Here is a 21,683-nt window from a genome sequence, read left to right on the forward strand (position 1 = left end):
AACTTATATACTTTTTTTACGACAAAAAGCTGGCTTGAATTTGGACTTTTAAAGTTTAAAAACGGATGAGAGGTAATTATTATATTTTGGACTATTTTTCTCTTTGGACTATTTCTTGTTGGATGAATCCGCTGCTCGTATATGCTACTAATTGTTTAGTCTTGGCAACCAGAATTGTTTTGCATTCTTGGAAGCAGATAAGGACTGTGTTGTGCTGGCTGGATTTCAATAATAGGCCTGGAATATTAACTCTTCTTTTTGGTGGAGGAAAAAAAAGAAAAGAAATAGACTGCCCTTAGGTTCTGAAACAGTGATTAATATTAGAAATTAAAGGCCTCTTTTTGAAAATGACAACTAAAAAAACAACCAAGGCCCAGGGGCGAAGAGGTTCTATTGATACACAGGAAGAGGATATACCCCCAGAAATGTTTCAAAAAATAATGGAAGGGATTAATGCTATAAAACAGGAAATGAAACAGGAAATGAAAACTGAATTGACAGATATAAAAGACTATATTAAAACACAAGTGGATGAGATTAAAGGGACAATTGGGCAAATAAAGGAAGATGCAAAAAATACTAAAGAAAAGGAGAATAGAACAGATATACTAAATCTGGAACTAGAAAAAAATTTGGACTATTTAGCTGTGACTGAAATGAGAAATAAAGAGCATTGTTTGAGATTTCGTGCAATCCCTGAGGAAACAGGTGAAGACATTAGAGATAAAATTGTTAATGCTTTAGTAAAATTTCTGGACTTGAATGAAGATAGGATGGAATTTGAAATAGACAAAGTTTATAGAATTAACTCCAGATATGCAACAATGAAAAAAATTCCAAGAGATGTGCTTGTTCATTTCGTAAAGAAGACGACCAGAGATATGGTTTTACAGCAACACTTTAAATATACCTTTAAAATTGATGGTAAGGAAATACTGGTGATGAAGGAAATTCCTATTAGACTTTTACGTAAGAGAAAAGAATATGCTTTCCTTACAGAAAAACTTAAGCAATGCAAAATTCAATTTAGGTGGGACGTTCCAGAAGGAGTGATTTTTACATTCAGACAACAGAAATACAGACTGAATACTGTTCAAAAAGCAAGGGACTTCTTGAGAAAAGCTTCAAAAGATATGGAAGAAGATAAACTCAAAGATATGGATATAGTTCCTGGGAAACAAAGTCAACAAGGATATGCAGAGGAGGGGAAGGAAGATGATGGATCAAAAGGAGCATCAGGCAAATTTTAAAATACACGCTTAATGATGGATTACAAATACCTAACTTGGAATATAAATGGAGCCAACACGGCGCAGAAGAGAAAGAAAGTGTTTCATTATTTGAAAAAATTAAAATTGGATATAATTTGTTTACAAGAAACTCATATTCAGAAGAAAGATTCCAAATATTTGATTTGTAAAAATTTGGGTGAAGAATTTATTTCAGCTGGACCAAAAAAAAAAAAATGGAGTTGTTCTCTATATTAACCCACAATTGCTTCCTAAATTGGTATTATTGGACGATAGTGGTAGATTTGTGGGGGTTGAAATTACTTTACAAGGTACAAACATTTTGATAGTGGGTATTTATGCCCCCAATGAAGATAAAACAAGGTTTTATACAGGACTTATGGAAAAATTGTCAGAGTTTTCATATGAGCATTGGTGTGTCATGGGTGACTGGAATGGGGTAATCTCACCAAAAATTGATAGGCTTTCTGAAAAAAATATCAAAGAGACACAAGGTAAATTACCGAAGATTTGTTTTGAACTCATGGAACATTTAGAATTGGTGGATACCTGGAGATATATAAATGATAATGCAAAGAGAAAATGTATGGGTTTGAAATAAGTAAATCTGATTTTGAAATAGGTTTGTATACAAATGATGAAAACATAATTGCAAAAATGTATAAACTTTTATTGAAAATGGATATGGAGGAAGAACAAGTAAAAGAGTGCATGGTAAAGTGGGCAAAAAATTTTGGTCATAACATACAAATGGATCAATGGGAAAATATGTGGAAAAAAGGCCTGAAATTTACATTATGTTATAATCTTAAAGAAAATTTTTATAAAATGATGTACCGTTGGTACATGACTCCAGAAAAGCTGTCAAAAATGTATAGTAATGTCTCTAATGTTTGTTGGAAATGTAAACAACAAGAAGGATCTTTTTATCATATGTGGTGGTCATGTAAAAAGGCGAAATTATTCTGGGCACAGATAGGTAGGAAGATGCAAAAAATTTTAAAGATAAATATTCAGTCAAAACCAGAATTTTTTTTACTGGGTTTTATGGATAAACAAATAGAAAAGAAATATGGAAGAATATTATTATATATGATTACGGCAGCAAGATTATTATATGCACAAAAGTGGAAAATGGAATCAATACCAACAATGGAAGAATGGCTACTGAAATTAATGGACTTAGTAGAAATGGATAAATTGACGTGTTTACTTAGAGAAAAATCGACAGATACATTCCTTAAGGATTGGAAGCCTCTCTTAGACTTTTTGTCGAAAGATCAAAATAAAATGATGATACTGGGATTTGATGATTAATTAAGACAGCTTATGGAGAAAAGGGATTCTGTATGTACATATTAAGGGACAGGTTTGATGTATATTATATACTTATAGCTGATCTGTGACAAATCGGAAGTCAACCATTTTATTTTTATTTTTTGTTGTAGTATTGTTATGTTTTTTCTTACTTTGTTTTGTTTGTTTTTTGGAAAAATTTGAATAAAAACTATATAAAAAAAAAAAAAAAGAGTTTATACTTTTATTGCCTAATCTTCACCCTGCCTTTTGCAGTGGTAGAGCATCTGCTTTGCATGCAGAAGGTCCCACATTCAATCCTTGGCACCTCAGGGTAGGGCTGAAAAGGAGTCCTGCCTGATGTCCCAGTATAGCAGCCTTTCCTCACTTTGATTTTGGTAGACTTTGAAGATATGGAATAAGGTATGTTATAATAATTAATGTCCTTAATGGCACCCCATTCTGTTTTTTCTTTTCGTCATATCAGGCAGTGGTAGTCTGTTCCTTGAATGAGCATCTTGAATTAGCAATTGTTTGGCTAAGTGTGAATTCACTTAAGCTCTGTCTGGACAAAGCTGATGATAGTTGGTGGACTAGCTAGTTCAGGGGTCACCAACTTGGTGCCCATGGGCCCCAATTTGTTCACCAGTACCTCCTACAGAGCCTGCAAAAGATCTTGGTAAATATCCTCACAGTTCCTGTTTGCACTCTCCAATATTGACCATGCCCCCTTAAACATGCCCACATTTCATTGAATGCCAGGATTAGATACCAACCCTCCTTTTCATTCTGGGCAGAGGTGAGGAGAAGACAGGCAAAAACCTTCTGTCTGTGAGCAAGCATGGGAATGACTGATGTAGGTGCTTTTTTCCACTGATGGGGCCATACCCACATTATTTTGCATTTCTGTCTTTTTTTTTCTGATCTTATAGATGGGGCAGCCATTCTGTGGTATGTCAAATCTTGTATTATGTTTCACACCTCATGACAGCCATTTTGTGTTATCACATGCATGGTTATCACACAGAGCAGCCCACAACACTTTTTCAAAATTCCAAGTGTGCCCACTGGCCCAAGAAGATCCCTCGGCTAGTTAGAGAAATGCCTGTTCTGGGTGGGATCATTTTCTGTCTCCTAAAGAGTGTGTTCATGGTTTGAGGGTATTCTTGGACCCAACATTGCTGCTAGATGTTCAGTTGGCTGTTCTGGACTTGTGTACCTTTTATTAGCTTTGGCAGATTTGCCATCTGAGCCTATTGCTAGAATATTGAGACCAACAACTGTCATTCATATCCCTAGGCTTGTGAGACCTTCATAAAGGACTACTATAATGCACTCTAGGTGGGGCTGCCTTTGTTTTCCTTTCAAAATTATCTGGAAAATCCAGTGGGTACAGATTGAATTCTGCCATCTGCTTATGTACAGGACTGGGATGGCAAGAACATTATTGCCCCAATTCTGAAACATCAATAATTAATCTCTGAGCCCAATCCTAGGTACTGTTTTGACCCTTTAAGCCATATATCACCTAAGTCAAAAAACAATAAAAATATATATTTTAAAAAACCCAGTCAACTGTGTCAGGACCCAACTCCTCCCATATGCGCTCCTCAGAGTTTTAGGACTGGCCAGATAGGGTCCAATCCAAGTTTAGCAGTTGAGATTAGCTTCTACTAGGAAGGAGGCTTGTCAGAGCCAAACTAGATATAGTCACATAGTTTGCTTTGTGAAATAGTTTTTTCTTTCACAAATAGTTGGCATGGAAGGAGAGAAACTGAGCCAGACTGGGTTCATGGTGTGTGGAGTGGGGCTTTAACCCTTTGCCCCTACCTCAGTCCTGAATAGAATCAGCCCACTTCCCATGACTCTATGCCAATGGGAACTTTTCCCCCATTGTGAATAAGAGGGACAAGGGCCCTTGATTCAGATTGGGACCATGGTGGAGACTATCCCCACACTGCAGTCCTGATCTGGATTACAACCCCCACCCCCGAAGCCAGGCTGTTGCTTAAAGAAAAATTAACTACACAACATCAAAATGCATGACAAACGTAGCCCTAGAGTTGTAGCTTTAGAATTGTGGCACACATTCCCTCAGGGCGATCATCTATGTTCTTCCTTGGTCTCATATCAAAGGCAAGTGAAAATCTTTTTTATTTCAGGAGGCGATTTGGATTTACCTTTGTGTTTGTACTGTTCCAGTTGCTTTATAATTCGTTTTCTAAAATTTTGTATAATTTTATGTATGTATGTATAAGATAGTTTTACCATACGCAAACTGTCTTGAGAACATTTGGGTTAAAAGGCCATACAATCATGTGGGAAATGAATAAATATTATAAAGGAACACATAATCATCACTTGAATTAGACTGCCTTTGTACACAGTCTTTTAACTGTAGTACACGAAAGAAATATTTCTTCAAGCCATTATTTTCCTCTTTCTGCCCACAATGTTGCTGATAAGAAGTACTTAGCACATCCAGCATGGGAACATAGGAAGCTGCCTTACACCGAGTCCAAATCCAAATCTTTATTAATACGGTCAAAGACCAGCAGTAAAACAATATCCAATAATACATACATTTAACTAAAATGAACAAAATTTTGTTCGATTTAAGATATTTTAAAACTATCAAATTATAAAACACCATGTGGGACCAGCAAGGTGCGTTGCTTTATTACTGCAGCACAATATTTTGCAACTGGGAATGTAACAGAAGGGTCCACATCTGCTAAAAGGTATTTTGTATATAATGCAGAGTCTCGGCCTGGGATTCGTTGGAGAAGAGGAGTAATAAATCGCTGTCTTAACTCATTGTAAAACTCACAATTTAACAGGACATGGTCGATGTTTTCTAAAGAGCCACTGCCACATGGGCAGACACGCTCTAGGAGTGGTATTTTTTGATATCTACCGTTTAATAAGGTAGAGGGTAGAACATTGTATTTGGCCTTCGTGAATGCTTTTCTTATTCTATAGTCCACTAAGATCCTCAAGTGATTCGCAGGTATATAGGGCGAGCTACGTGGTTCCCCAATTGTATTAATATGTCTAAAAGAGCGTTGATTTTGTATTTCCGTATCCAAAATTCTTTTGGTAATTAATAAATTAGCTTGTTGGAATCCCATAGAAAGGAGAAAGGGCGGGGATAGGCCTAAAGATGTAAGTTTTAGTACTAGGGAATTTCTCCACTCCGAATGGAAGGAGTCAGTAAGTACTAAAGGAGCCAATCCCACCGGAAAAAACACTAATTTTAACCAAAATTTTAATTTAAGGATCCATATACGTGAATCCAGTGTTGGAAGACCAGCTTCCAGGCGTAAGATATTATTTGATACACAGGATGGAACTCCTAAAATGGACCTAAGAAATTTTGTTTGTACTATTTCTAATAAGGAAAAGTTTGTACATGCGCTAGCCTGGGTACCATATAGTAGTTGTGGGACAATTTTGGAGGTAAATATTTTTAAGACTGATGGAATATGTTGGCCACCCTTAGTATAGTAGAAAGAAAGAAGGGCATTTACACTTCTTTGGGCAGTTATCTGCGCACATTTGGCCTGAGCTTGCCAGGTACCTGATGAGTGTAATATTATGCCAAGATATTTATAGATAGTTACTTGGTCTATAGCATTACCCTCCAGATTCCATCGTTACACCGAGTCAGATCACTGGTCCATCTAGCTCAGTATGGTCTCCACTGAGTGGCAGCGCCTCACCAGAGTCTCAGACAGGGCCTCTCCCAGTCCTACCTGGAGATGCTGGGGATTAAACCTGGGACCTTCTATATGTAAAGCTGATGACCCACCGCTGAGCTATGGCCCCTCTCCTACAACACTGGTATAATTTTGATCACCCTTTCTACAGCAATGGCTTTCTTCTGTTCCATGCATTAATCAAACTCAGCTCTTGAACCTCTTAGCATTATTGAAACCAGACATTTCCCACACATAGATCTTGACCATGCTGTCAGGAATGTAATATTAAAAGCCATCATTTCCTGAAATTGTGTCACTACTATAGAATCGGGAGAAATGTTGAGATTATGAAGTGAGGCTGTGAACATTTAGCTATCTAATAGTTTTCTTTCTTGATGTCTAGTATAACCAGATTGATGCAATGCTACAAAACAAAGTTGTTACTCCTAGGGATGGGGTCACAATTTCTGACCCCAGGACCCTGAATCTAAATATTTTGTATCATACTGGAATGCACATTCCCATCACTTGTATGCTAAATCAGAATTAAGCAAAGTGAACAAGTTTGGAATGCTGGAAAGACACACACCTTCCCAACCCCTCCAGTTATTAACACAGTTTCAGCTATTCAGATTGCACAAAAATAATCCTTCTGCCTCCACCCTTGCCGCTGTCTATTTTACAAGCTGATGGCAACAGGTGGGATGGAAAGCATTGGAAGATATGGTGGGAGACACAAATAGGGCCTGCTGCACCACAGGCAAATGTATAGACCAAAAGTAGATCTGAGACAGTAGAAGTCAGCCCACCCCTGATATAGAGTATATGAGTGGTATGGAGAATGTTTATACAGTTTTCCATTCTTATTTTTTAACTATAATAGCTGTGTTTTTATGCTATTAACCTTCTCAGACTTTGGAAGAACAGGATATCTATTGATCACATATTTCTAAGTAAATCAATGAATAAGAGCACTTAAGCACAAACCTGTGCTCTACTTACACTAGCCCAAGGGCTATGGAATTTGGCAGCAGCCCCACAACTCTGGCGGAATGGGGACCGCAGCCATAAGAAATATGCCAGCAGAAGAACCTTACACCAGCCCTGTTGGGCTTCAGTGGAAGGGGGATTTTTTTAAAAAAAGGTAGCCCTTGCTGACATTCCCCACCCATCTCTTCAAGACAGAGCATAGGTTATAGTACAATGATACTCAACATGGTGCTCCCCAGGTGTGATCACTACGTTCTACCTCCACTGGAGGGCACCAGCTTGGCAAAGGCTGGCCCAGCATTTCCTCTCCTCTGTTACATTGTTTCCATGTCAAACAAGACCTGCATCTGAAAGAAGCAATACCAAATGTGAACTAATCTGCCTGTGAACTGCTCTGGAATGAGGAGAGTACACAGAAGTTCAGCATTCTGTCAGTAAGGCAAGCATTGCCTGCATTTGTTACACTGTAATCTTGGCGGGTGTCCCCATTCTCTTTGCACTTTTTCTCTTTTTTTCTGCTGCATGCGGAAATCACCCCCACCAGTGTCCCTTCTGTGGCATGCTGTGAACTGTAGACCTTTGGTTTGATGGAGCTGCAAAATCATTTTTTGCTATGAGCATCCCATTGTGTTCATCCTATTGTGCTGTTGATGAAAGAGCGGTGAGGGGGGGAGATGACCCTACTATCAGATCTCTGGATTAAAGCTTTTCTTGTAAGTGGCAGGTTTATTCTGTATGAGACTGGAAAACGTGCATCTCCTGCTCTTCCCTCCCCCATGTTCTAGGTGTAACAATATCCCTGCTTGCATCACACCAGCATTACAACAGTTTGTATTCATGCCTTGCCATTCAATCAGTTTTAATAAGCATCATTCTTGTATCAGCAAATCTAGCTGTTTCTGGTCCAGTATCTACTGTGTTCAGAGGGTTGTGCTTCCCCACCCCACCTCGACATCTGTTTTCACAGAAGGTCTCAGTCTTGCAATTAAGCAGATAAATAGCAGCTGGCTGAAACATGTAGTAGGCATCTGACTCTGCCAGTGATTTTCTTCTTGACCCTGTACAAATCACTCAGTTGACAGATTTGCTCTTTGTGAGGGGAGCATCTGGACAAGCAGGCTACCAGACCCATAGAATCATAGAGCTGGAGCTGGTCTTGTAGGTCATTGATTCTCACTCCCAGCTTTGTGTAGGAAATCGAAAGCAAGAGCATCCCTAACAGATATTATACACTCTAGTCAGCATGGATTTTTCACATTCTGCTATGTTAAATTGAAAATACCCCCCATGCCATTCTGATGCTTCCCGTAAGCTCATTTCAAAACAAAAACTTATAGTCCTGAACTCAGAAATGCTTGCTTAACAACCCTCTAAGTTTTCATAGCGATACAAAAACAGTCAGAGAGAGAGAGAGAGAAAACAGACCCCTTTCTGACTTTTTTCTATCAGAGTTCTCATAATCTGTTGAACTTAATTAAAAATCAGCCATGTTCACAGAGTACCTGTAATCCTGTTACTGACCTTGCCCCATACTCTGGCCTTCATCTTCTGCAGTTTAAAAGTTAAAAAAATGCCTTGCAGATTTTTAATTAATTTATGAAATTTAGCATTGAACTCAGTGATAAGGCTGGGCATGCTCAGTAAGAACCAACTGTCAGTGTTCTAAAACCGAGACTCTTAGCTGCTTGGCTTAGCTAATTGGGGCCACACCCACACCAGACTTTTATTTCACTTTAGACATGGCTTCCCCCAAAGAATCCTGGGAAGTGTAGTTTGTGAAGGGTGCTGAGAGGAGACCCTATTCCCTTGACAGAGCTCCAGTGGCCAGTGTGGTTTAACAGTCAGCTTCTCTGATTGTAGCTCTGTGAGTGGAACAGGGCATCTCCTAGCAACTCTCATCACCCTTCACTAACTACACGTCCCAGGATTCGTTGGGAGAAGCCATGACTATCTAAAGGGAAATAAAGATCTGGTGTGCATGTGGCCAAGGACAGCTTTGGTTTAAATCTGGGTGGGAGGCTACGTGTGCCTGCTGTAGAATAAAAAGGTGGGGGGAACCCTGAAAAAGAACGATACTGTTCACAATGTTTTCCTTTTGGAAAGGAAAGGGGCTTCCCCTCTGCCCAGTGCCCACCAATCCAATCCCTTCCCCTCCCCCTCCTCTTCCTTCCCCTCCCCTTCCCCTCCTTCCGCCATGGTCACTTTTACCTATCCTAAGCATGGTTGCACAGGAGTAAATCCCACTGAACTCAATAAGCATGCAAATGATCAAACCTGCCGTCCCCTCCTCCAACCTCCCATCACCTTCACTTTGCCCGTTCCCTCCTCCTTCCTTCACCCCTCCCCGCTCCCCTTCCAATCCTCTCTTTCCCCATCCTGCTCCCCTCCCCACTTCCTTCTGCCCTCTACTCTCCCCTCCTCTTCCCCCATAGTCAGTTTTACCTATCCTGGCCATGATTACACGGGAGTTAATCCCACTGAACTCAGTAAGCATGCAAATGATCAGACCTGCCTTTCCCCTCAAAATTGTGTTGGCATTTTGACACATTTGTAGGGCAGTACAATATCTCAGAGAGGAGGGCAGGTGTCCTGCTCCCCTACTGCATTCACTATAGCTGCCCAATTTCCCTGCTTTTTAAAGTTTGATAGAAAATCTGTTAGCTATAGGTATATTATTAAACTCCAAGGTTTTTTTTTTGCCTATTAGTGAATAGGTAATATATTTTAAAAGTATGGATGATAGAATACTTCCAGTAAGAGAGGGGGAGACAGACACATAGCTATATGATGGCTCCATTGTTAAACTCTTGCTACCTTAATGTTCAGCCAGAATCTACCTGCCGTTAACAAGGTAATTAGACCTAGTCTTGCCCTCCAGGGCAGCAGAAAACATCTTTGCCTTCTTCTATGTGACAGCCATTCAGATGTTTCAAGACCGCAATCATGTCCTCTTCGCTAAGCTAAACATACCCACTTCCTTCAATCTGTCCTCATAGGACATTTTCCATAACCACTGACCATGATCATTGCCCATTTTTCAACCTGTTTGTCTACATCTTTCCTAAACTGTGGCACCCAGAACTGGACACAGAACTTGAAACAATGTCAGACTCAAAAGAATGGGAAACCACTTTGAACACCTGTGAACACTACCCTTGAGTCCTGTGATGGAAAACAGATGGGATATCAATGTAATAAATAATTGTGCACAGGATTGCAGTCTCACTGAAATCAATGGGACTTAAATAGCCTCACTCGCATCCATTCCACTTTTTTCAGTTGGGCTTAGTTGTGTAATTCATCTTTTCTGGATTGTGTCTAGGTACTTCCCCTCCCATGACCACCCTTGTGTTAAGATCTTGGTTAGAATAATGGTATTAATTAAGCTCTTTATGACTTGTTAAGATAGGAACTTCCTACACTCCTAGATCATTGCCTTAGCAAAACTAGAAGAGCAAGTACCAATATGCAAAATGTACCAGTCTAGATGGAAGGAAGGAAATAAATGCTCCATTTTCTGCTCACTGCACCAATATAGAAAGCTAACTACTACTAGTTCTGTCCCTGTTGTCAACCAAATAGAGGCTTGGGAGTATCTCAGGGATTCCAGTAGCCTCAGCCTCGGACCATTTATATAGTAGGGTAGTCACACGTCACCAAAAAAGAGGACAAAAGAGTGCACAGATTTGCATCAGATTTACACCAGATTTACACAGGGTAATGTGTATGTCTAGATGCAAATTTGGAAATACTTATTCTAATTATAAATGGATCTCAACTAAGTGGGGAAGATTGGGATTAGGTGGCCAGTGTGCTTGCTTGGGCTCGAGTCCAGGTGTCAAATGGTGATAGGCAACTTGCTTCTCATGGTTCTTTGCCTCAAAGTAGACTTGGACTGGACAAGAGGGAGAGGGCCTTTTCAGTTGTGGCTCCCCATCTGTGGAATACTCTACCCAGTGAGGTCCGCCTGGCACCTTCATTGACATCCTTTCAGTGCCAGGTAAAGATGTACCTTTGTTCCCAGGCATTTGATAAACTGAGATGATGTCTGTTATTAGCATGCTGCCAAAGCTTCCTGTGGCTGTTATTGTTTTATTGTTTTGTTTTTATAGCCCTTAGCTCCTACTGGGAGGAAGGGCAGGATATAAATCAAATAAATAAATGATAATTGTTTTTGACATTATTGTAAATCGCTTGGAGACTTTCAGGTATCAAGCAACTAATACACCTAACAACAACAACAACATTTCACATAGAGCTGGGATGGGGAGTCTTTTTCAGCCTGATGGCCACTTTCCCTTGTGGGCAACCTTTCAGGGGGGCCACATACCAGGCAGGGCACGGCCAGATGCAAAAGTGGGCAGAGCAATGGAGGTGACTCTTACTTGTATACAGTAGGTTACATTCCTGCCATGCAAAGTCAGAGGTTTCTACACACACCAGCACCACACATCTCTCTCCATCCCCCTTCCAGGCAAGCAAGAAGTATTACTGTAATTCAAGGGCACATTCCAGACAGGCAAAAGCACTCAAGGCGAGTGTGGCCTAGGGAGAGTCCCAAGGGCCAAACAGAGCGACCTGGAGAGCACATTTGGCCCCGGGCTGGAGGTTCTCCCCCCCCAAGGAAATTGTTTGAAGCCGGGTATGTGAATCATCGTGCAGCTTCCCTCCACAATCTCTCCTTTTCCCAGATGGGACCTCTTGCCTTGCTCTGTGGCAAGACTGCTCACATAATTCACGTGATGGCCTTTTGGTTCCCTGCATCCAGGCTCATGTTTTTGTCTGGGAAGATCCCCTCCACAAGCTGTTTGACAAGGTCACAGCCGCCAGGCACTCATGCGTTTAGAGAAGCATTCTGAATAAGAACCGCAAGCAGCATCAGTTTTGCTGGCTCACTTCACTTTGCTAGCAGAGGACCATCCATGTCTCCTTACGAATTGTGTCTCCACTGGCTCCCCATGTGGTCTTTCATTCTGCTCAAAGGCCACTAATGATAAAGACGGCCTCATGTTTGTAGAAACAAGTACCAAGTAGCTGTGTTGGAGTCAAGTGACATCACCTACAGACTGCAGAACTTAACCACGTAGTTGAGGAACAAGCGGGATTTAGATCGGGTCATTCTACGATTGATCAATGTCTAATCTTGCACCATCTGATTAGGAAATACACCCGTAGACCAAGAGGAGCACTATATGCAGCATTTGTGGATTTTAAATCCACTTTTGATAGTATCCCACGGAACAAACTATGGCAAAAGCTGCAAGCCTCCTCTCTGGACCGCAGATTACTTTTATTAATTCAAGCCTTATACGACCAGAATCAGCTGACAGTAAGATGTAACCCACAGGGTCATCTCTCCGCCTCTGTCCCACAAAACAAGGGAGTAAAACAGGGCTGTGTTCTGGCACCCCTTCTTTTTAATCTTTATATTAATGCCTTAGTTCCTACACTTTTGAAAATTAACTCCCATCCTCTCAATCTAACGAACAGACCGATCCCCGCACTGTTATATGTGGATGATACAGTAATATTATCATATTCAGAGGCAGGTCTTAGAAGAGCTCTTGTTGCTTTCATGGCATACTGCAAGGAGGAGCGACTCCAAATTAACTATGAATAGACCAAAATTCTGGTCTTTTCAAAAAAGTACATCAAACGCAGATGGACCATAAACGGGTTTGATATAGAGCAAGTCAAGAGCTATAAGTACTTGGGCATAGTCTTTGCCTCTACTGGTATTTGGAAAGCCCAACTCATTCAGTTAGTAGATAACTCCCGTAAAGTGGTCACAGCTATGCTTAGATTCTTCTATACGAAGGGAGGTGACTACAAAAGTCTTCCAAGGCAAAGTGATCGCCCAACTCTTATAAGGCTCCCAAGTTTGTATCTATAAAGATATACGCCCTCTTGAGGCAATACAATCAAAATTTGTACGTTCTATCCTTGGCACCCCTCATGGTATCCCCAATGCTATCCTTAGATTAGAAGTCGGGCTTATTCCCCTTGAATCCCGAATGTGGATAAACGTATTTAATTACTGGATCAAATTAAATGCCAATCCACCGGGAATAACTTCGTTAACTCTTTTAGATCGTCAGACTCACGGGTGGGTGACCTAAGTTGAAGAAAAACTACATTATTATGGGTTTTCCCCTACAATTTTGATACAGCTGGGCCCTATTAAAGCCAAAGAAGTAATTCAAAATAGGGTAAAAGATGTTGCCTTACAAAACGATAGAGCTCGGATGGCAAACTACAGATTCGTTACAAATCACAACAACAACTTTGCCCCGGAAACCTACCTTTATGATTTGGACATCTATAGATTACGAAGAGCATTTACTTTGGCACGCCTAAATGCTCTACCCTCAACTATTTTGGAGGGTAGACATTTGAAAATACCATACCCTCAACGTTGCTGTCCATGTGAGCTGGGGGGGATTGAAACTTCCGCTCATGTACTTCTCCATTGCCCATTTTATAGATATTCGTATGATATATATTCTTCCCACGATGCAATCCTTGCCTTTTAATTCTGATCTGCAACTTGCTTCCTTCCTCTTATCAGACTGTAGGAGGGAAATTACGCTAGCAGTTGCAAAATTTTGTGCAAGAGCATGTGACATAAGGAAACAGTTGGTAAAGACATCCCCCCTTTTATAAGCTTTATGTTGTATTTATATTGTATATACTTGTTTGAATACTGTTTCTCTGTTTTTATGTATTTTCTTTGACTGGTCATTGACCGTAAATAAACAAAGTAAGTAAGTAACCACGTAGTTCATGGCTGTGGCATTCCTTCACCACATGCTCAGTCTGCAGTGCATTAAATATGGGCTGAATTGTGCTTTGAACAAGGCAATTGTGGCTATTCCACAGTATAAGGAATAAAAAGAAATAAAATACTGTTAAAAACCATACAGCATCTACCACAGAACTTGACAATTGCTACAATAGGCAGAAAAGTCCTTAAGTGGTCCACCAAGTCCAGCAATTTTCAAGTGATCCATGGGGGAAAAGTTTGGGAAGTATTGTATTAATCTACCTGCTTCAGAATCCAGTTCAGGAAAGGTTGCTGCAGAGTAAAATTAATACAGTGTAGTGCTAGCAGCAAACAGCCTTCAGCAATATGCAAGTGGGACCTGCAACAAAATGTTACAGTCTGGAATGCTGCTGTCCGGGATTCTGGCCACTCTATTCCATTCCCTCCCACACATTTGGTATTTTTTTCTCCAACAGATTAACAGCATTCTGTGGCCACTGAGGATTCTCATTGGACTCTCTCTCTCTCTCTCTCTCTCTCTCACTCTCTCTCTCTCTCACTCTCTCTCACTCTCTCTCACTCTCTCTCACTCTCTCTCACTCTCTCTCACTCTCACTCTCTCTCACTCTCACTCTCTCTCACTCTCACTCTCTCTCACTCTCACTCACTCACTCACTCACTCACTCACTCTCACTCACACACACACACACTCTCACTCTCTCACACACACACACTCACACACACACTCACACACACACTCTCACACACACTCTCACACACACTCTCCCCCTCTCCCTCCCCCTCTCCCTCCCCTCTCCCTCCCCCTCCCCCTCTCCCTCTCCCTCTCCCTCTCCCTCCCCCCCTCCCCCTCCCCCTCTCCCTCTCCCTCCCCCCCTCTCTCTCTCTCTCTCACACACACACACACACACACAGAAAGAGAGAGGGGGGGAGCGCTCTTAGAGGCCGGGCCTGGCAACCAAGAGGTCTTCTGTATCTTTAAAAGTTGTGCAGGGGGAAGGGAGAATTCCACCTTGTGGTTTTTCCCATTATAATGTTGCAATGACACCTGCACTTGGGTGACTTTCTCTTCTCCTAAAGATTTATTTATTTATTTATTTATTTATATTTAATTTAATTTATATACCGCCCTAAGCCCAAAGGCTCTCTGGGCAGTGTACATACAATAAAGCAATCAAAATATATAAATACAATAATACAATAAAATCAAACCAACAAAGGTAAATACATCAAATACATATACTAATACGCATTAAATGCCTGGGAATATAAAAAGGTTTTCACCTGGCGCCGAAAAGATAGCAGCGTCGGCGACAGGCGCACCTCATCAGGCTGACCATTCCACAGTTCGGAGCCACAACCGAAAAGGCCCTATTTCTAGTCATCACCCTCCGAGCTTCTCGATCGATGGTCCTAGGAGCTTCTTCTTTTCCAGATCTTAGATGTCGCAGTGTACGGTAGTTTCAAATTGGAGAGGCGAGGCGCTCCACCAGGTATTGTGGTCCCATGCCTTAAACACTTACCCCCCTCAATACCAGCACTTTGAATTTAGCCCGGAAACAATTAGAAAGCCAGTGCAGACGAGCCAGAACAGGTGTGATATGAGCGACCTTCTTGTCCGCGTCAACAATCTGGCAATCTGCTAACTGTAGTCCGACTGTCTTCAACTGCAACCCAGAGTCCGAGCGCATTGCAGTAGTCCAATCTGGAATTACCAGAGCATGAACGAGTCCAATCTGGACATTACCAGCAACGATACCATCGGAGATGTAACTATCATTCCTTGCCTCCCTCAAGGCTACCTGAGCCTCAAGAGACAAGAAGAGTCGAAAAGACCACTCCCAAGCTTACGAACCAAGTTCTTCAAGGAGTGAACCCATCCAGACGAACATCCACCAACTGGGCAGTGAACATCCACCAACAGGGCATACAACGTCTCGTCTGTCTGGATTAAGCTACAGTCTGTTAGCTCTCCAGTCCAGTCGCCATCAGTATCCAGTCCATAATCGCCTCAACCTAGTCCGTTAACAGCCTCACCTGAAGAAGATAAATCCCCTCATATTACCCCCTACCTCAGCGTACTGGTGACAACGCACTCACTCCAAACTCCTGATACCCTACCCAACAATCGCCCATATTAATGCTACTGACAGATCCCTTGGGACTCCACCCATGAGTACCCCTGTGTCGAACCAGTACAGTTCCCCAAGCACTATCTTCTGTTGACAACCCACAAGTAGAGCGAGCCACTGTCAAGCAGTACCCCCAACTCCCAACTCCGTGAGTCTCCCAGAAGGAAACCTTGGTCAGGTATCAAAGCAGCTGAGAGATCAAGAGAATCAACAGGTCACACTCCCCCTGTCCCTCTCCCGACAAAGGTCATCATACAGGGCGACCAAGGCTGTTTCGATACAAGATCAGTCTCAGGTCCTCCCCCCCCCCCCCCCCACCCAAGGGCAATGCTCTTCCAGGAGCATCATCACCAAAGACTAAAATGGACTAAGACTTCTCTTTTTCCATCTAAGCTAAAGCCTATGTTTTCTGAACATATGAAAGGTTGTGAGTAAACCTTTATACTTTTTCCCTAAGAAGATTGTATGTGTTGTTCTTGTGTCTGAGGGAAAGGTGGGCCAGTTGATTCTTAAAATCCGCTGATGTTACTAAATACTTCTGCTAAGAAATAGGAACACATACTGTTCCTATTTCATTTTAAACCAAACAAGGTGGATGTGCTTTAAATGTATTGTGTGGATCTACTTTAAAAACTTTGCTTGCATGTAAATCATTTTAGTTAATTTTTTTAAATGGAAATCAGCTACAAAGTTTACTGAGTGGCCATTGGCTACTTACCATTTCTCAGCCCTGATCTGCCTCTCAGGGTGAAAACAACAGGGGGACCATGAGCACCCCAAGGAAGAAGGGCATCCTTAAATGTAGAGGAAATAATAATATACAGCCGTAGTGAGAAATCAGATACTATCAAGACATAGTATGAAGAAAATTTATGTTAGCATAAATATAAAAAAAGTTATTTACATAACCATAAAAATATTTATAGTGCAATCCTATGCATGTTTAGCAAATCTCAATGTATCAGTGGGGTTTACTCAAACAGGAAGTGTGCACAGGACTACAAGGTACGTCACTCACCCAACTCAAAATTCAGAATCATGCCACTTTAAGCTGTTTTGCAACTGTTTTATACTTGTTTTTATGGTTATTGGATTTTTAAATGGATTTATTTCTTGCCGTGAGCAGCGTTGGTTTCCAATGGCAACCCTACCTCACAGGCAGGGCCGCATCAGGCATAACTGGGCCCTTGGGCAGCGCCTGCCCCAGGCCCATGGCACCTGCCTGCACGCCCCACCTTCCTCTCCTGTTGTGGTGAATGTTGGACACGCTGTGCACGCATGCTGCCATCAACCAAGATGGCAGCAGGGGCATCAGCCCATTAGGGAAGCCTCAGTCACTGTCTTGGTTGATAGCAGGCATGTGTGGGCAGGATGGCCAGCATTCACAATAGGATAGGTGGGGCATGCAGGCAGGTGTCTTGGGCCTGCGCAGTTGTAGGGGGTCTGGGAGCTCCCTCTCTGAGATCTGTGACAGGGTCGGGAGCTGGCGCTGCCACACATCATGGAGTGGGAGCACTACCCACCCACCCACAGTAGGGGCCCTTCAGGTGGCCCTCTGGTGCCAGCCCTGCTCACAGGGTTGTTGGAAAGACTCCATATTCACACACACTGGAGATGTAAACATACATACACCCCATTTAATAGTTATTGTCAAAACCAGTTGGTCATTGCAGAACATTAAAGGATCTTGGCCAGGGAAGAGAGCAAGGAGAGAATAGGATTCCAGATAGTACTACGGAATTTTCCAACTCTGGCAGGTGAGTAGCACAAGGCCACCAAAATTATAAACACAAACAAGTCAACCACCTGTGCCTGGCAACCACAATTCCAGGGACACCTGCCTCAAATGTGGAAGAATTTTGGCAAGAAAACTTTTGCCTGCACTTTTGTAGGAGGTGCAGCAGGGGCAGCTTATTGACTGGGTCATACTGATCTAGAGCCTTCTGATCTTCAGCAGCTAGGACATAGCTGTAAAGGGCAATGGGGCAGAGAGGAAAGTGGCAAGATACTACAAACAAATATGAGGAAATAGAACCCTCCTCCTATTTCAAATATTTCGTGTGATACTGTTATGCTGCCTATGGCATGCTAATGAGTTTTGATTTGTCTAGGAGAGGAAAGAAGAACTGAACTCTGGGTAACGGCAGGTTGCACCTTCATGGTGCTTTCTATTATCAATGTTACCTGGCAGCTTCAGGGCAACATACACAGCTCTCTGACCCTGCTGGGTGTGGGGTGTTGTTGTTGTTGTTTTAAGTAGGATTTCCTACATTCCTTGGTTGTGCCTCCAATCTGTAGGACATCCCTTCAGGCCTGCCACTTTCCCTATTTTAGAGGCCCGTGTCCCCCGACTTTACCAGTAAGGCAAGTACTACTGTATTATCAAAGCACATACACAAGAATTTGGTTTTATTTCAACATGAAACCCCCATGAGACATGGCTTGGTCGCAGGTATCTATGCTAGTAATATCCAGGATAGACTATTATAATGTGTTACATACATGGGCTTCCTTTGAATACTCTTTGAAATGAAAAACTGCATCTAGTAACCTAGCTGTATTTTTCACTAAAAGGGGCTGGGCACTGGAACATCTTTCCCCAGTAGTAATTGAAGAGCTTCACTACCTCTTAATCCTTTTCTGACTAAAATTCAAAGCATTAGCGCTCACCTTTAAAGCCATATAAAGTGCGAGACCTGGGTTCTTGAATGAATGCCTGATGTCCCACCCACCTGCCCCTGGACTGAGATTACCTACATAGGCTCTCCTCTGACTGCCCCCACCATTGAGGCAAGGCAGGTGGCAACTAAAAGAACAACCTTCTCACCCCACCTCTGGAATTCTGTCCAAGGAGACTTGCCTTATGCCCACCCCTTCTCTTTTCTGCATCAAGCAAAGCTTTAAAAGTCTTCCTAGCCCTTTAAAAACTGTTTCAGCTGCTTTTTAAACAGCTGTTTTGCCATTGCTCAAAAACATTTGGCTTGTTACTTTTATACCTTGTAAACCACCCAGGGATTCTATTTATTTATTTATTTATTTTGGAAAGGTGGTATGGAAATTCCTAATGTAAGAAAAGCATCCCAGGATAGAGCAGATGCCTTCTGAAATTTATTTTTGTTGGCTTTTTACCCTGCTTTCTGGTCCCTCACCCTCCCCTTTTGTCCTCTTGCTATGTAATCACTATCCCCTGCAGATGCTCAGATACCATCTGGCAATCACCTGGATACCAGTAGTGGTGTTTTTTTGTTTTGTTTTTTGCAGAGGAGAATAACCTATTCGATAGCTTGCTCTCCTCCCTGACATTCCATTTAATGCCCATCTCATTAGACAGCTGCTATCTGGTGAAATTATATTGAAGCCACTAACATCACCATCACACACAGATCAATTTCTCCCGTTTCCCAGCATAGCGGTTGCCCTTTTCTTCTTCTACCTGGTCCATGTCTCCATCTCTTGCACCCTCTGCCTCACACTGTGGCCTCATACCTTCAAATGCATACATACAATGTACCTTTCAAACCCATAGCTAGTTTTCATAACTTCTAAGGCTGGAAGAAACCTGAAAATCACCCCAAAGACTAGTCTCCTTGCACTCATCTCTATTCCCACACACCCCAAAGGGTCAGTCCATATTATTGACATTAATCAGCAGCACCCGACAGAAGCACGGAAATGTTAAGACATGACACACTCTCTGACACACAAACACTTCCAGCTGAAATCAACACAATTCATATTTTCTTAAAAGGGGAACTAATGTTTTAAATATACTGTAAACCTTAAATGTATTGACTAATCGATTAATGGTTTATGGGATTTTTTATTACTTTGTGTCACATCACAAAGCTATCTATGATTACCATGCTGGCAGAACATGAATTTTGCATGGTTGCAGGTTTAAATTCTCCTGACTTTATCTAACGTCAAGAGGGCTGCAGCACCTCCCTCACCCCGCCTTAAACAGGCACATTTGTGTGCCTGTGGTGGGGGGTGTAACTCAGGTCCTACTGCAGAGCAAATAGACCAGAGTTTGGAAGTAACTAGTTACAAGTAACGAATTACTTGTAATTCATTACTTTTTTGAGTAACGAGTGGGTAATTCTTTTACATTTTTATTGTAATAGAACTAGGAGTAATTTTACTACTTTTGTGGTGGGAGTAATTGTAACATTTCCAGAATTACTTTTGGGCATTACTTGGGGGGAGCAGGGGAAGTCTTCTGCTCCTCTGATTTGTGGATGAAAATCATTTGCCTCAAACTGGGCTTCTGTGCAGTGTTGCTCTTTCCTCATGCTCTGTGGATGGGTAGGAGGCAATGAGGGAGGAGGCGGAGAGTGAGACGGGGTGGAGTGCAGAAAACAATTATGTAAAAAAACAGATAATGGTGGTGGCGGTGAAGAATGGAGTGGAGGGGAAAAGGATCCGGAGGTCAAGAACATGGATAAAGGAGAAGGAGGCAGCAGCAGAATGGAGATAAACAACTGTGGAGGTGAAAGATGACACGTGTGTGTGTGTGTGTGTGTGTGTGTGTGTGTGTGTGTGTGTGTGTGTGTGTGTGTGTGTGTGTGTGTGTGTGTGTGTGTGTGTGTGTGTGTGTGTGTGTGTGTGTGTGTGTGTGTGTGTGTGTGTGAGAGAGAGAGAGAGAGAGAGAGAGAGAGAGAGAGAGAGAGAGAGAGAGAGAGAGAGAGAGAGGCTACTGTGCTGCATTTGCAGTATTTTAACTTTTTTGCATCTCAGGGGAAAGTGTTTGCTTGAGTGAGTGTCCCTTAGTTGGTGGCAGGGCAGGGTCTGGGAGGTGGTTAAGTGAGAGAGATTATGCTGGCTGGCTGAGGGGGGGGGTTGCACGTGGTTTGAGTAGTGGCCTCAGCCTCCCTCCCCACCACCCTTACCAGCGGAGAGACCACCATTGCTATCTTATGAATAAAAATAATTATTCTACTACCTCTGTATGTGTGTGTTTATTTTTAATGTTGTTTTAGGCTACTTAGATGTGCAGCAGTCAAGGCCAGCACCTTGTAGGCATTTTTAAAGTAACTGAAATGTAATTGCAGTGATTACTTTGGAGGAAAAGTAATCAGTTACTTTCAGAGCAATTGTAATTGTAGCAGTAATTACTACTTTTTGGGCCATGTAACTGTAATTTATTACTTTTAAAAAGTAATCTTCCAAGCTCTGAAATAGACTCTTCTGCACAAAGTACTCTGCTTTAGGGTGCTGGCCAATTACTACTGTCCTTTGTAGTATTCTTTTCCCCAAAATCAGCACAGTTCAAGTTCCTGACTTATACTGACAGAACCAACACTCCAAAGTTTTGTATTTTGAGACAATATTGCTTCTTTCTGGTTTTTAAAAGTTCTTAGTTTTTAAGAATATCCCTCCCCCTTTTATGGTAGCATTTAAAGGAACATCTTAGGTTGTAATCCAATACACTTACCTGGGAGTAAGTTCCATTTTACTCAATGGGGCTTAATTCAGAGTAGGCATGTAAAGGATTGCACTGTTAGTCTAACAACTCTCCATTTGCTTCAAAATC

This window comes from Rhineura floridana, chromosome 4 (genome assembly GCF_030035675.1).
Source record: "Rhineura floridana isolate rRhiFlo1 chromosome 4, rRhiFlo1.hap2, whole genome shotgun sequence".
Taxonomy (NCBI): domain Eukaryota; kingdom Metazoa; phylum Chordata; class Lepidosauria; order Squamata; family Rhineuridae; genus Rhineura; species Rhineura floridana.